The sequence below is a fragment of the Equus asinus genome, chromosome 14, assembly GCF_041296235.1.
Source record: "Equus asinus isolate D_3611 breed Donkey chromosome 14, EquAss-T2T_v2, whole genome shotgun sequence".
NCBI classification, from domain to species: Eukaryota; Metazoa; Chordata; class Mammalia; order Perissodactyla; family Equidae; genus Equus; species Equus asinus.
This window is the reverse complement of record NC_091803.1, coordinates 25,899,034-25,910,990: the sequence shown is the minus strand read 5'-3', so window position 1 is coordinate 25,910,990 and position 11,957 is coordinate 25,899,034. Positions and strand designations below refer to the sequence as shown.

General features: G+C 53.1%; 1 protein-coding gene across 4 annotated transcripts in view; it reads left to right on the top strand.

Moving 5' to 3' along the window:
* The window catches only part of SBK1 (SH3 domain binding kinase 1), a 48,161-nt gene that overhangs the window by 25,272 nt on the left and 10,932 nt on the right, over positions 1-11,957 (top strand). Inside the window, exon 1 of one of the 4 annotated variants that reach the window (XM_070484650.1) lies at positions 21-1,005. The exons of 2 other annotated variants lie outside the window; for them this stretch is intronic. The gene's annotated coding sequence lies outside the window, so the exon portion shown is untranslated. Of the gene's footprint in view, positions 1-20; positions 1,006-1,054; positions 11,001-11,957 lie in introns of those variants that run through there. One more of the 4 variants, XM_070484651.1, reaches the window with a different exon arrangement.

Genomic DNA, 11,957 nt, shown 5'->3' with positions numbered 1-11,957 from the left:
AGTGGCCGCCGAGGTCCCTAGACCTGCAGGTGGGGAAGGAAGTATTGGGTGCGCATTGCCCCCTCCCCAGCGTCGCCATGGAGCCGAGGCTGAAGGACGTCTCTTTGTGTCTCGCTTGGAGGAGCCGCCCCCTCCTCCTCTCCCTTTCCCCACCCCCCACCCTAGCCCTGGGGTTTGGGCGCAGCTCCCTGGCCCCAAGGGGAATGGTGGCAGAGCTGCTTGCGCCACAGAGGGGGCGAAGAGTGTGGAGAGTCCTCCCCCCCAAAACTGTGACTCTGGAGCTGTTGGACCTTCAGTCCTTGGAGTATATATACCCCTCCCCCCAAGGCCAGGCTGAGTTCTCAAGTGAAGTTCCCCCTGGGAGGAGAAGATTCTGGGGTGTCCGAAGGTGAGGGGCCCGCAGTGTGTGGCCAAAGGGTGATGGCTGGGGCTTGGGTGTGTGTCTTTGTCTGTGAGAGAGGGCAGGGAAGGGGTGTGTTTGAGAGAATGGGTTGGAATCCCTTATTTTCTCTGTGACTTCGCTGCTCCCACCCAGGCCGCAGTAGGGGTCTTGACCCAGGCCATACTTTGTGCTCCCTGAAGGACAGGGAGGGAGCAATCCCTTAACAAAGTGAGGCCCTGGTTTCTGGGGAGGGGAGGTAGTCTGGATAAAGAAGCCATTTCAGGTCAGGGCACCTTTCTGTCCCCATGTGCCCCAGGAGCAAAGCGTTCCCTTCTCCTCTTGATCTCAAGAACACCCAGGGCCAAACCTCAGGTTGGGTCAGTGTGTTCTGGACAACCATTCTTGGTTCTCGCTCTAGCTTTCTAGGCTGTATACAAAGCAGTACCCTAGCCTGGCCCTCAGTGAGGTCCTGAACCCCAGGCCCTACAGCTCATGGGAAGAGGCCCAGAGGATGTTGTACCATGAAATTCTGGATCAGAGATCCTGACAAGAGGCTGGACCATTCCAAGGGAACATACCCTGGGCAAGCAGTGATGCTGAGGAAGGCAGGACTCTGGGTACAGGTAACCCCACCAGGAGTTCCTTTGTTTATTTATTCATTCAGCAAACCTTTAGCTAGTGTCTGTGATATGCCAGAATTCAGGGTCCTTTCTCCCACTTCATCCCGATCTCCTTTCCTGATCTTTCCTGTTCCTCAGACCCCTGGGCTTTTCTTAGTTTGCCCAGGCCACGCTTGGTTGGACCAGTTGAGGTGAGCCTGCTTAGCTCCCAGCTGACCAGTTCTGACCCCACACCTGAAGCACCTGCTGCAGACTTGGAGGCCATGAGCCTGGGCAGCCAGTTTCTCTTCTCCCCCTTCCCAAACCAAGTGCCTGCACCACGCCTGCTGCTGGCATCGACCCAAGGGGAAGAGGTGACCAGCAGGAGAAGAGGTTGGGGCGCTTCAGGCCAGACCTCTGGCGGCCCCTCCTGCAAATTCAAGGACAGTTGAGGCAGCCCCGTCAGCACAGGCTGTGGGAGAGCCAGCTGCCTTGAAGACTGGATGACCTTGGGCAAGTGTGTGGCAATTCCCAGAGATGACAGAATGAGCCACACTCTGTGGCCGGTGGGTGGATGTAGGTCACAGTTGGGCCTCGAGAAGTATCCAGGTGTGTCCTCTCCATCTCTGGAGGAGTTCATTTCCCCTGGTGGGTTCCCAGGAGCCCAGGGCCTTGTCCTATGACCCACAGGCAAGGGAGTGGAGTGAGAGGCTAAAGAGTGGAGATTTGAGTCACTGTGACTAGGGAATACCATCAAGAGGCCAGAGCAGGGCAGGGAGAAAGACCTCCCATCTTCACTGACCTGCAGTGGCTCTCCAGTGAGTCTGGAATGAAGCACAGAGCCCTTTGCAGCATGGTCTTAACCCACCTCCCAAGCTTCGTCTCCTACTTCTCACTCCTCATCCTCTACTTCTGGCTTATCTCCTCCATGTCCCCTAACTCCCTCCCTCCATCAGGTGCTGGTCCTCCGACCTGAAAAGCCCCACAACAGGATGGCTCAGGAGCAGCACTCCGCCTCCACCTCCCCTTTTGCTCTGACCTGGGCTGGCACAGGGTGGAGAGCTGAACTAGAGTGGTTGACGGGTTGGTGGCTTGGAGACAGTGGCACGTGTCTGCATGTGCTCTGAGAGTTTGTCTCCACATCTTAACCCTGAGCTCCAGGAGGCGCGACCCGGTTTGTCTCGTCCACACTGCCTCGCCTTTGTCTACCTGGGGTCCAGCATAGTGTACAGCACACGTTGTAACAGTACAGCTTCTAGATGCATTTTGTTGATCCAAACACTGTTTTTTCTCATGTTTGCATTTTTTGCCAGTGCTAAAAAAATACCATTTCCCATACAAATACTGATTTTTGGATCCTCTTGAAAAATATGATGATGTGGTCCCCCCCTAGGCCAGAGCCAGAGAATGACCAGCTTCTTTAGATAGGGCAGTCACCCTGCAGCTCAGCCCAGGCCCCACCTGGCCTGTTCCCTCATTTATGTGGCTTGCAGGCCATCCTGTCAGCAGCTAGCTTTGCAGGCCCAGGGTGGAGGCCACAAAATGTTTGCTCAGCGGGTAACCTTCCGCTATGTGTGTTTTGTGCACAAGGGCTTTCCCTGCCTTCCCCGGGGCCAAGTTAGGACCTGCACAGAGCAGTATCCCTGAGGGGTCTTTAGGGCGAGGTGGGGACGCAAGCCTGAATTCTTCCAGCCAGAGCATCTCCAGCCTGGTCCCAATTTTCACTCTCGCCCTGTCTTGTGCCCCCTCACCTATGCTAGAAGGATTCAGACGCCAACAACCTGTCTTAACTGTCCCACTCTCCCAGGAGCAAAAGTCCAAGTTTCTAGGCCAAGGTCTTGCTAAGGACTCTTGGGGGAGGACTGTTCTCTGGGCCTCAGTTTACCCATATGTCAGAGAGGAATTGGACTAGAGGTTCTCTCAGCTATAAGCTTTCCCCTCGTTCTAACTTTCTAGGACTGAGTCCGAGCTGCTGTAAGTTTTGATCAAGCCGGAGAGGTGGGCCCTAGACGCAGGAGTCACTCAAAAATACTGACATCCCCCAAACATTAATGAAACCAATAAGTCTTGCCAAGTAGCAGCTGGACCCCAGCCACTGGGCATTGCCCAGGTAGTGAGTGTGCCACCTTCCTGGGTGAAGGTCTGCAGTAGCCAGAGGTCAAAGGAGGCAGCAGAGCACCATGGTTCAGAGCACAGGCTCTGGAGTATGCCTGGGTGTGAATCCCATTTAGCTGCTATGTGACCTTGGATGAGTCACTTAACCTCTCTGAGCTTCAGTTTACTGATGGGAAAACAAGTATAACATCTACCTTGGGTCATCAGGGGATTAGTGAGTTAAAGCATGGAAAGGGCCTAGGACAGGGTCTGGCATGTGAAAAGTGCTCAGTAACCACTGGCTCCTGTTAAAAGGGGCGTTGGCAAGTGGGTGGCAAAGCATTGGTGGTAAGGCCTCCTTGGTTTTCCTATAGCCAGTCTAGGGGGGCCATGGGGCTTCTGTCCCCACGAAAGGGGAAGTAGATGTCTGAGAGGCAGTACTGTGCGGTGCATAAGAGTGTGGAGCATTCCCTGCTACGGATGAGGGTGAGGTGGGATTCAAGCCTGAGAGTCTGTGAGGACCCTTCCAGAACCCTGGCCTGGTCCTGTGGCTCTGCCCAGGGATGAGGTCTAGGCCTGGCTGTTGTTCTATAGTTGAGGCCCTCTTCCTTCCCAGCTCTGCTTTCTAGGTGAGACACCTCTGGCTTCTGCATGAGGGAGTCCCCGAGGCTTTCTGCCCCAGGCAGATGGGCCTCAGGCCAGAGTCAGGGCCAGCATCTCCAACAGACCCACTCTCTCCCTTACTCCCCTGGTCCCTTCCAGGTCTCAGGAAGCAGGGGCAGCTAGGCCTGGAGGGGCCAGTTAAACCCCTCCCCTCTCCTGTCCACTCCCCCTCCCCTCCCCCTGCCATAGCTTAGCCACAGTCTGGAGAGGGGATGGGTCTGGACTCCAGCTCAGCCTCTGCTCCGGGAGCCGTGTAATATCAGGGTTGGAAGGAAGCAGTGGAACATTTTTCAATGTCAAGTGCTCCATGCCAGGCACTGGGCATCATTTTCTCATTGAGTGCTGAGAATAGCACCACATTAACCCAGAGCAGGGATTTGAGTCCAGCTCTGTGAGCCACCAAAGGTTTGTGTGAAACTGGCATCAAACTGTCTGGGTTTGAATCCCACCTCTACCATTCACTAGCTGCATGACCTTGGACAAGGCAGTTGTCCTCTGGGCCTCAGTTTCTTCTGATATAGAAGGAGGATGATAACAGCTCCTACTTCCTAGAGTTGTGGTGAGGACTTGACGAACCCATTATAGACAAGACACTTGTAGCAGCACCTGCTGAAGTGTGTGCTCTTCTTACTTCTGCCATACGCTGCCAGGGATGCAAACGAGCTGGTCCAGGCCAGAGGAAGCCGCTGTGACTCCCCGCTGTACCAGCCCTCCTTCCCTGTGACTGCAGCCAGTCATGGGAGAGGCAGAGAATGTTCCAGCTGCCTCCAGGTGTTGGGGTGGCCCTGAGGGGCAGGAGTTGGAGCTGGACAGGACAGAACTGCCTTCTCCTGATCAGGCCCTGAGAGGCTGCACAAATCCCCATCCCCCAGGACAACTCCCCCGTCTGTTGGGCCCCCCACCATAGCAGGAAGTCTTCCCGCTCTCTCAAGCCAGGGCCCATAGGCCTGCAGGGAGATCCTCCCATCCTGAGAGTTCACGGGCCTGCCAGCCCTGACCCCAGGCATTTCCAGGAGGGGCAGGGGGCCGGCAATGAACATGGATTAGTGGTAAAAAATACAACCCCTAGACCCTGGTGTGTGACTTTGGGCAAGGTGCATGACGTCTCTGTGCCTCAGATCCCTCATCTACAAAAAGGTTGATGGTACTAGGACCTACCTTGTATGGTCATAGGATTAAGTGAATGAATGTTTGTAAAGTACTATGAATGGCATCGAGTACCCACTAAGGGTTTGCTGTTAATATTAGTCTTCAAAAGCCCTGAGCAGAAAGGGAATGTTAGCCCCAATTTTACAGGTTAAAAAACGGAGGCTCGGATGAAGGTCTCTAGTCAAGGTTCCATATCTAGGATTCAGGGAAGATTCTGACCACTTTTCCGTTATTCACATGCAGTTCACAGAGCAAGGCCAGCCAGGAGGACCCGACAGGACCTAACCTGGGCTCCAGCTGCGGTCCCTGATATGGCGCTCGGCTTCCCTGCCCCCACACCTCTGCTGACATGGGGCCGTGACTGGCGAGAGCTGTAGCACGGAGGGTCTTCTAAGGAAGCCTCTAAGGCTTCCCTCAGTCCTTCCTCCCTCAGCCTCGCCCCAAGGACAGTGGTGGATGCTGCAGGGGGCTGGGCCCCAAGACTCTGGGTGCGAGCTGGGTCAGGTCCACACTGGCTCCCTCCAACTCTCAGGGCCTGCCACTCAGGTTGGCCTTAGGAAGGGTTTGCTCAGGTTCAGGGTTTGGAGTGCATCTCACTCAGAGTGAAAGCCAGGTCCTCGCTGTGGCCTCTGAGGCCCTGCTCACCACCCCGCTCCTCACCTCTCCCCTCCTCTCCTGCCTGTCGCCCCTTATCCACCACTCTGCAGCCGTGCTGGCCTCCTCACTGATCCCTGAGCATACCAAGCACAGTCCCCCTGTGCCTCCGCCAAGAAGGCACTTCCACCACAGTGTCCACATGCTTGCAGCTTGCTCAGTAGGGCCTCTCCTGCCTGGCTACTCATCTACAGTTTCGTTCCCCACCCCCGGCATCTTGTCACCTCTCCCTACTAACCTTTGTTATCATCTGCCTCCGAACCAGAACGTAAGCTCCTTGAGGGCAGGGCCGCTTATTTGGTTCATGAACATATTCAGACCCAAGAACAGTGCTAAGCCCATAGCAGGAGCTCAGCAAATATTTACTGAATGTTCTGGAGCCAGACAGGTATCTCTTAAGCCACTTCCCAGCTGTGTGACACTGGACATGTCACTTAATCTTTCCTTCTCTGAGTCTCAGTTTCCTGACCTGTAAGGAATATAATGGGAGTAGTAATAGCAGCTTCTCCTAAGATGGTTGTGAGGTTTAAAGGAGTCAATATATATAAATTACTTATACTTTAAATGGTTCATCCATGTTGGATATTATTAACAGTACTTTAGGGGCCCGCCCCATGGCTGAGTGGTTAAGTTCGTGCGCTCTGTTTCGGTGGTCCAGGGTTTCACTGGTTCGGATCCTGGGCCCGGACATGGCACTGCTCATCAGGCCATGCTGAAGCAGCGTCCCACATGCCACAACTAGAAGGAGCCACAACTAAAAAACTATGCAACTATATACTGGGGGGCTTGGGGAGAAAAACCGGGGGGGAAATAAAGAGATTGGCAAGAGTAGTTAGCTTGGGTGCCAATCTTTTAAAAAAAAACAAAGCACAATACCTGCACATTATGATCCCCACTTTGCTGACGAGGAGATGGAGGCACAGAGAGAGTGACTTACCCAAAGCTTCCTGTCTAGAAATGGTATTGAATCAGCTCCAGGCTCCTAAGATGGGCTACACTCCCTGTTCATCCCTCTGGGAAGAGGTGAGGGCTGGAGCTAGAGAAGGTCTCACCTCTCCCGTGGCCACCACCTGTCTACTGGTGGACGCCCAGACAAGATGCCTGGCCCACTCAGCCAGTGGTGGGTAGCTACCGTGCTCCCCACCCTCCACTCCTGTTGATACCCCTGAGTGCTGGGCTACCCGCCTTACCCAGGCAACCAGGCTCATGCCTCCTCTCAGCCCACAGGGGCTGCCCCAGGCACTGGGCCCACCAATAGGCTGGGAAGAATGAGGCCCAGGGCTCCCACCTCCCCACAGGGCCTGGCTGGGGATGGCAAAAAGAGGCTGGAGAGCCTGTGCCAGCTCCGGGCACCAGCTGCAGGCAGACAGCATCACAGCCTATTAATAACTACCAAAGATGTGCCCCGGGCAAGGGGCAGACTGTGCCAACTGGAAGGGGAGGCCAAGGCAGGCGCCAGAGCCAGAAGGGGAGCCTAGCAGCAAGGGGAACCCCAGGCTGCCCCTGGTGGGGAGGGCAGTGGGAAGTATGTTGTTTCCAGTTCCTGCTGCTTGAGTGTGGAAAAGTCCCAGCTCTTCCTTTCAGTCTCCTCACCTGGGAAATCTGGGAGCTGGATCAGAGGATCTCCAAAGACCCCTGGCTCAAGCAGGTTCAAGGGGTGAGAATGTAGCAGAGACAACAGAACCCCCACTTCCGGCATAGAAAACCAAGGCACAGTGAGAGTACAGCTTTACCAAGATGGTGCAGAGTCCACGATGGAACCGTGGTTCCACGCCCCTCTGTCCAGCAAATCCTTACTGAGCGTCTGCTCTGTGCCAGATACTTTAAGAAGTGACCGTTTAATTCTTACAGAATCCCACCATCTTAAGTGGGCATTCTCAGCCCCATTTTATTGATGGGCAAACCGAGGCTTAGGCTGCCCAAGGGCACACAGCAAGAAGGGATGGAGCCGGAATTTGCACCATAAGGGGAAGACAAGGAAGAGATGTGAGAATATTCTCCTCCTCCTCTTGAACCAGAATAGAATGTTTGGTAGAGTCTGTATTTGTGTCAAAGGACCAGGGGGAAGGAGAGACCTTATCTGGAGTCTCTTCTGGGCTCCCCAGGCCCTGGCCCACTGATGTTGTATATAGAAGTGGTGCCTAGGAACATTTTTCAGGGAAGAGGATAGTGAGGCTTCAGTGACCCATGAAGGGATAAGAACCACTGGATAGCTCATTTCATAGATTAGAAAACTGAAGCGGTGTGGGGGTGGGAGGAGGTGCTGGCCAGGGGTCCCTGGGGACCAGCAGCAGAGGCCAGAGCTTTTCCAAGTACCTCACAGGCCTCTTTCTGGGGTCAGAGGGCCCAGTTCTGAGTCCCCCACTCCCTGGCAACAAATAGGAGGGCCCACATGTGAAAAGACTTCTGCACTGGGGTAAACAAATGTGAGGGTCAGGGACACCTTCCAGGGAAGGCGTTGAGCAGCAGAGAGCCAGACTGGGGCACCTGCCTTGGGGACATAAAGGGAGGGCTCCTTCGGGGATGGGTGTAAAGGGGGCTCCCAGATGCCCCCACCTTCCCGAGCATGGGCTGGCCTGCTGTGAGAATTCACAGCAACCAAGCTGGGCCACTCCTCCTCTGGCCCCCAGGGTGCTGACACTGGGTGGGTGGGCATGACCTCCCTTCACAATTTCCTTGGCATTGTCTGGACCCCCAACACACACCTGGTTCCTTTTACTCCCCAGACCTAACAGGATTGTACCTAGTGAAAAGTTTAATTCCTGCCCTGCCTCTGTTCCCTCAGTTCTCACTCCTCTCCCTAGACATTCATTTGTTGATTCATTCACCAAATATTTATTAAGTGCCTACTGTGTTCCAGGCACTGTGCCAGTTGTTGGGGATAGAGCAGTGAACAAGACCAGCCTGACAAAGTCCCTGCCTTCCTGGTGCTTAAGTTCTAGTGGGGAAGAGAGACAGACACAATAGATATCACAAGTCAGTGAATTATATAATGTGTCAGAAAGTGATACACACTACTGGGAAACAAAATAGAGTGGGGAGTGCAGAAGGGTAGTCCTAGTTGAGAAGGTGTCATTTGAGCAGAACTTGGAGCCATGTGGATATCTGGGGGCAGAGGGAACAGCCCCCAGGCAGGGAGCTGGCCTGTTCTGGAAACAGCAGGGAGACCAGTGTGTCTGGAGCAGAAGGAGGGAGGAGACAGGTCTTGGGGGTTAATTGAGGGCTGTTAAGGACTTTGGAATGAGATGGGAGCCAGTGGAGGGTGCTAAGCTTGGGAGTAACTGATCCAGTTGGGTTTTGAGAGCTCCCTGGCCACTGTGTCAAGAATAGATTGTTGGGGAGGGACGGGGGACCAGTTAGGAAGTTACTGCAGTAGCTGGGAAATGATGATGGCTCAGACCAGTAGGAGAGAATGTTGAGGGTAGTCAGGCACCTTTATTAATGTCTGGTGTTGATTCCAGAGTTACTTTATGCAAATACAAGCAAATGAGAAACCTATTCTTATTTTCCCCCATTTCAAAGTAGCTTACTAAACAAAGTGATACAGAGGCCCACAAAAGACAAGGGAGCTGGAGGCAGCTGCTGAGTTCCACCAAGAAGCAGCCCTCTCCTGTGTGGCTGGGGGAAGGCCAGTGGCACAGCCCTCTCGGGGACATCAAAACTGCAGAAATTCAAAATGCACTCACCCTTTAACCTGGCAGCCCTTCTAGAACTGACCACACAGACACACCTACACACTGTAAAATGACTTATATACAAGGCTACTCATTGTAGAGAGGAGCAAAAGGCTGGACACAACCCAAGTGTCTACCAGTAGGGGTTTAGTTAAATAAATGGCAGTATATCCATATGTACCTTTCCAGCCCTGGGTGCCTGGGTTCCAGCTCTGCGGCGGTTCCTCCATCCTGGCTGCCCAGCCTCCTCAGGCGTCCCCTAGCTTGCACTTAGTGCTGGGCTGGCCTGGGTGCTGTCCACGCTTGTGGTGCTGAAGACAATGGGGCCAGAGGAGGCCTGGGCTGCAAACCAGAGACCAAGAGTAGAGAAGGGGCGATAGAGCAGGGGAAGTTCAAGTTTCAGTCCCTGGCTCTGCCCCTCACCAGCTGAGTGAACTTGAACAAGTTGCTTAACCCCCTGAGCCTCCGCATCCTTATCGTAAAATGGGGTTGCTATGAAGATTGAATGGCAGCAGCAAGGTAAAGCATTGGCATATTGAGAAAATAAGTGATAATTTTTACTATATCACTTTAGAGACAGTAAAGCATGGTAGTTAAGCTTTTGGACACTGGAGTGATAATGCCTGGATATGAATCCTGGCTCTGGCACTTACTGGATGGTCTTTATCAAGTAACACAACTGCTCTGTGTCTCAGTTTCCTCACCTGTAAATTGAGGTGAATAATAGTCCTTATGTTGTAGGAGTTTGTGAGGACTAGATGAGTTAACTTCTATGAGGCACTCAGCACATGACAGGGGTGCCCTAAGCGTTAGCTGTTTTTGTCATCATTCTCATCACAGAACCCTACCCTCTCTGTTCACAGTGACCAGTGTCACTCATAGCCACTGCCATCTCTGCTGTGCTTGGGGCCAGGGCAGTTGAAGAGGGATAGCACCTTGTCCTGCAGACACCCTGGCTTCCAGCCCAGCCCTGCCACTGACTTCTTACGTGATTTTAAACAATTGCTGTTCTCTTCTGGCCATCAGCCTCTGCATCTATAAAATGGGGCTAATGATAAAGCACACAGGCCCCTAGGAAAATAGCTATGTGCCTGCAGGGTCACATTCAGGAAAGCCAAGATATAAAAAGGTACAACTTCCCAAATACGTAAAGAATCATTCACCCACCATTTGTCACACCCTGGCTAAGTGCTAGGAATAGCAAGATGATTAAGGCATGGGGCTTGCTTTCAAGGAGCTCTTGGGTTTCTTGCTGGATTGCTGATCCCCTTCAAGGCTCACTCAGGTGTCACCTCCTCTAGGAAGCCACCCTGATCCCCACTGTCAGTGCCCTCCTAGGAAATGCTGGAGTACTGATTATTGCCTTCCTGTCCTCATGGTTATCTGAGTCCTTATTTTCTCTGCCTCCCTAACTTGTAGGCTCATACCCTCTATCTGATGCATCGTTCTAACCAGCTTGCCCCATGCCAGCACCCAGCACAGTGCCTGGACTCGAGTCAATATGCTTGTCTGGAATCTTTAGGTTGCAAGTTACATAAACTCAACTCAAACCAGCTTAAGCCGAAAAGAAAATGTATTGATTCATGAAACAATCATTCAGGAGTATAATTGGCTTGAGGCATGCTTGGATCCAGGTGCTCAGAGTCTTCTGAAATCGCTCCGTCTCCTAGCACTGCTTATCTCCCTGTCGCCTCATTCCCAGCAGGCTCTCCCCTGATGGTGGCAGAACCCGCATGCAGCAGCTCCAGGCCTGTGTCCTCCAGCTTTGCAGCCCAGGGTCAGAAGGTACCTCTTTTCTGGTAGCAGAAGCACAAGTCCAGGGTTTTGTTAAGGTTACTCTTGGGATTTGCCTATGCTAAGGGCATGGCATGGGTCCAGTGACCTGAGGGAGGGGACTGGGGCATGGGGACAGAGAACCTTAGAATCCCAGAGTGAGAATAAGAAAGCCTTGGCTGACTTGGTCTCACCTTGCCCCGTACTGATTCCCCAACAGATGGGCTTGGAGTCTCTGCTTCCCTACCCCTGTCACAGGAAGGTGCTTGCTCCCTGCTGCGACTGTGAGAACGCTCTCTTTCTGAATTGCTCTCTGCCTGCATCTGCCTCCAGGAGCCGTGCAGGACACAGTGCATAAGAGCATGGGCTCTGGAGCCTGATAGCCTGAGTTCAAATCCCAGCTCTGCTAATTATTAGCTCTTAGGCAAGTTACTCAGCCCATCTGTGCCTCAGTATCCCTTTCTGTAAAATGAGGACAATAATCGTAGCACCCAGCTCCCAAACTTGTTGTGATTGTTAAATGATTTAGTCCACAATGTTGACACAGCTGAATGCTAAATGCTCAATAAACAGTTGCCAGCATTATTATTCTCCAACAAGACAGGAGAAGAGCAGGTCCCCTTCTCATTACAGGCTGGTCACCCTCCACCTACTCCTATAACTGGACTCTTGTCACTTGGTTGCCAGTATTATCACCATCCAGGTCACCTTCTCTGGCCACACTCCAGGCAGCTGGATACACCGAGGTTCAAATCTTAGCTCTTTGGCCTACTTGCTACAAAGCCCTTGAGTTAGGGTGGTACTGGCTGCTATAACAAATAGGCCCCTATATCTGAGAACCCTAACCCAACAGATGTTTCCTTCAGCTTCCCATGAAATGCAGAGCGGGTAACCCTCACCAGTGGGAGGCATCCCACACCCACAAGACACGGGCTCCTCCTATCTGGGAGCTCCCCACTCTTCTAGGCT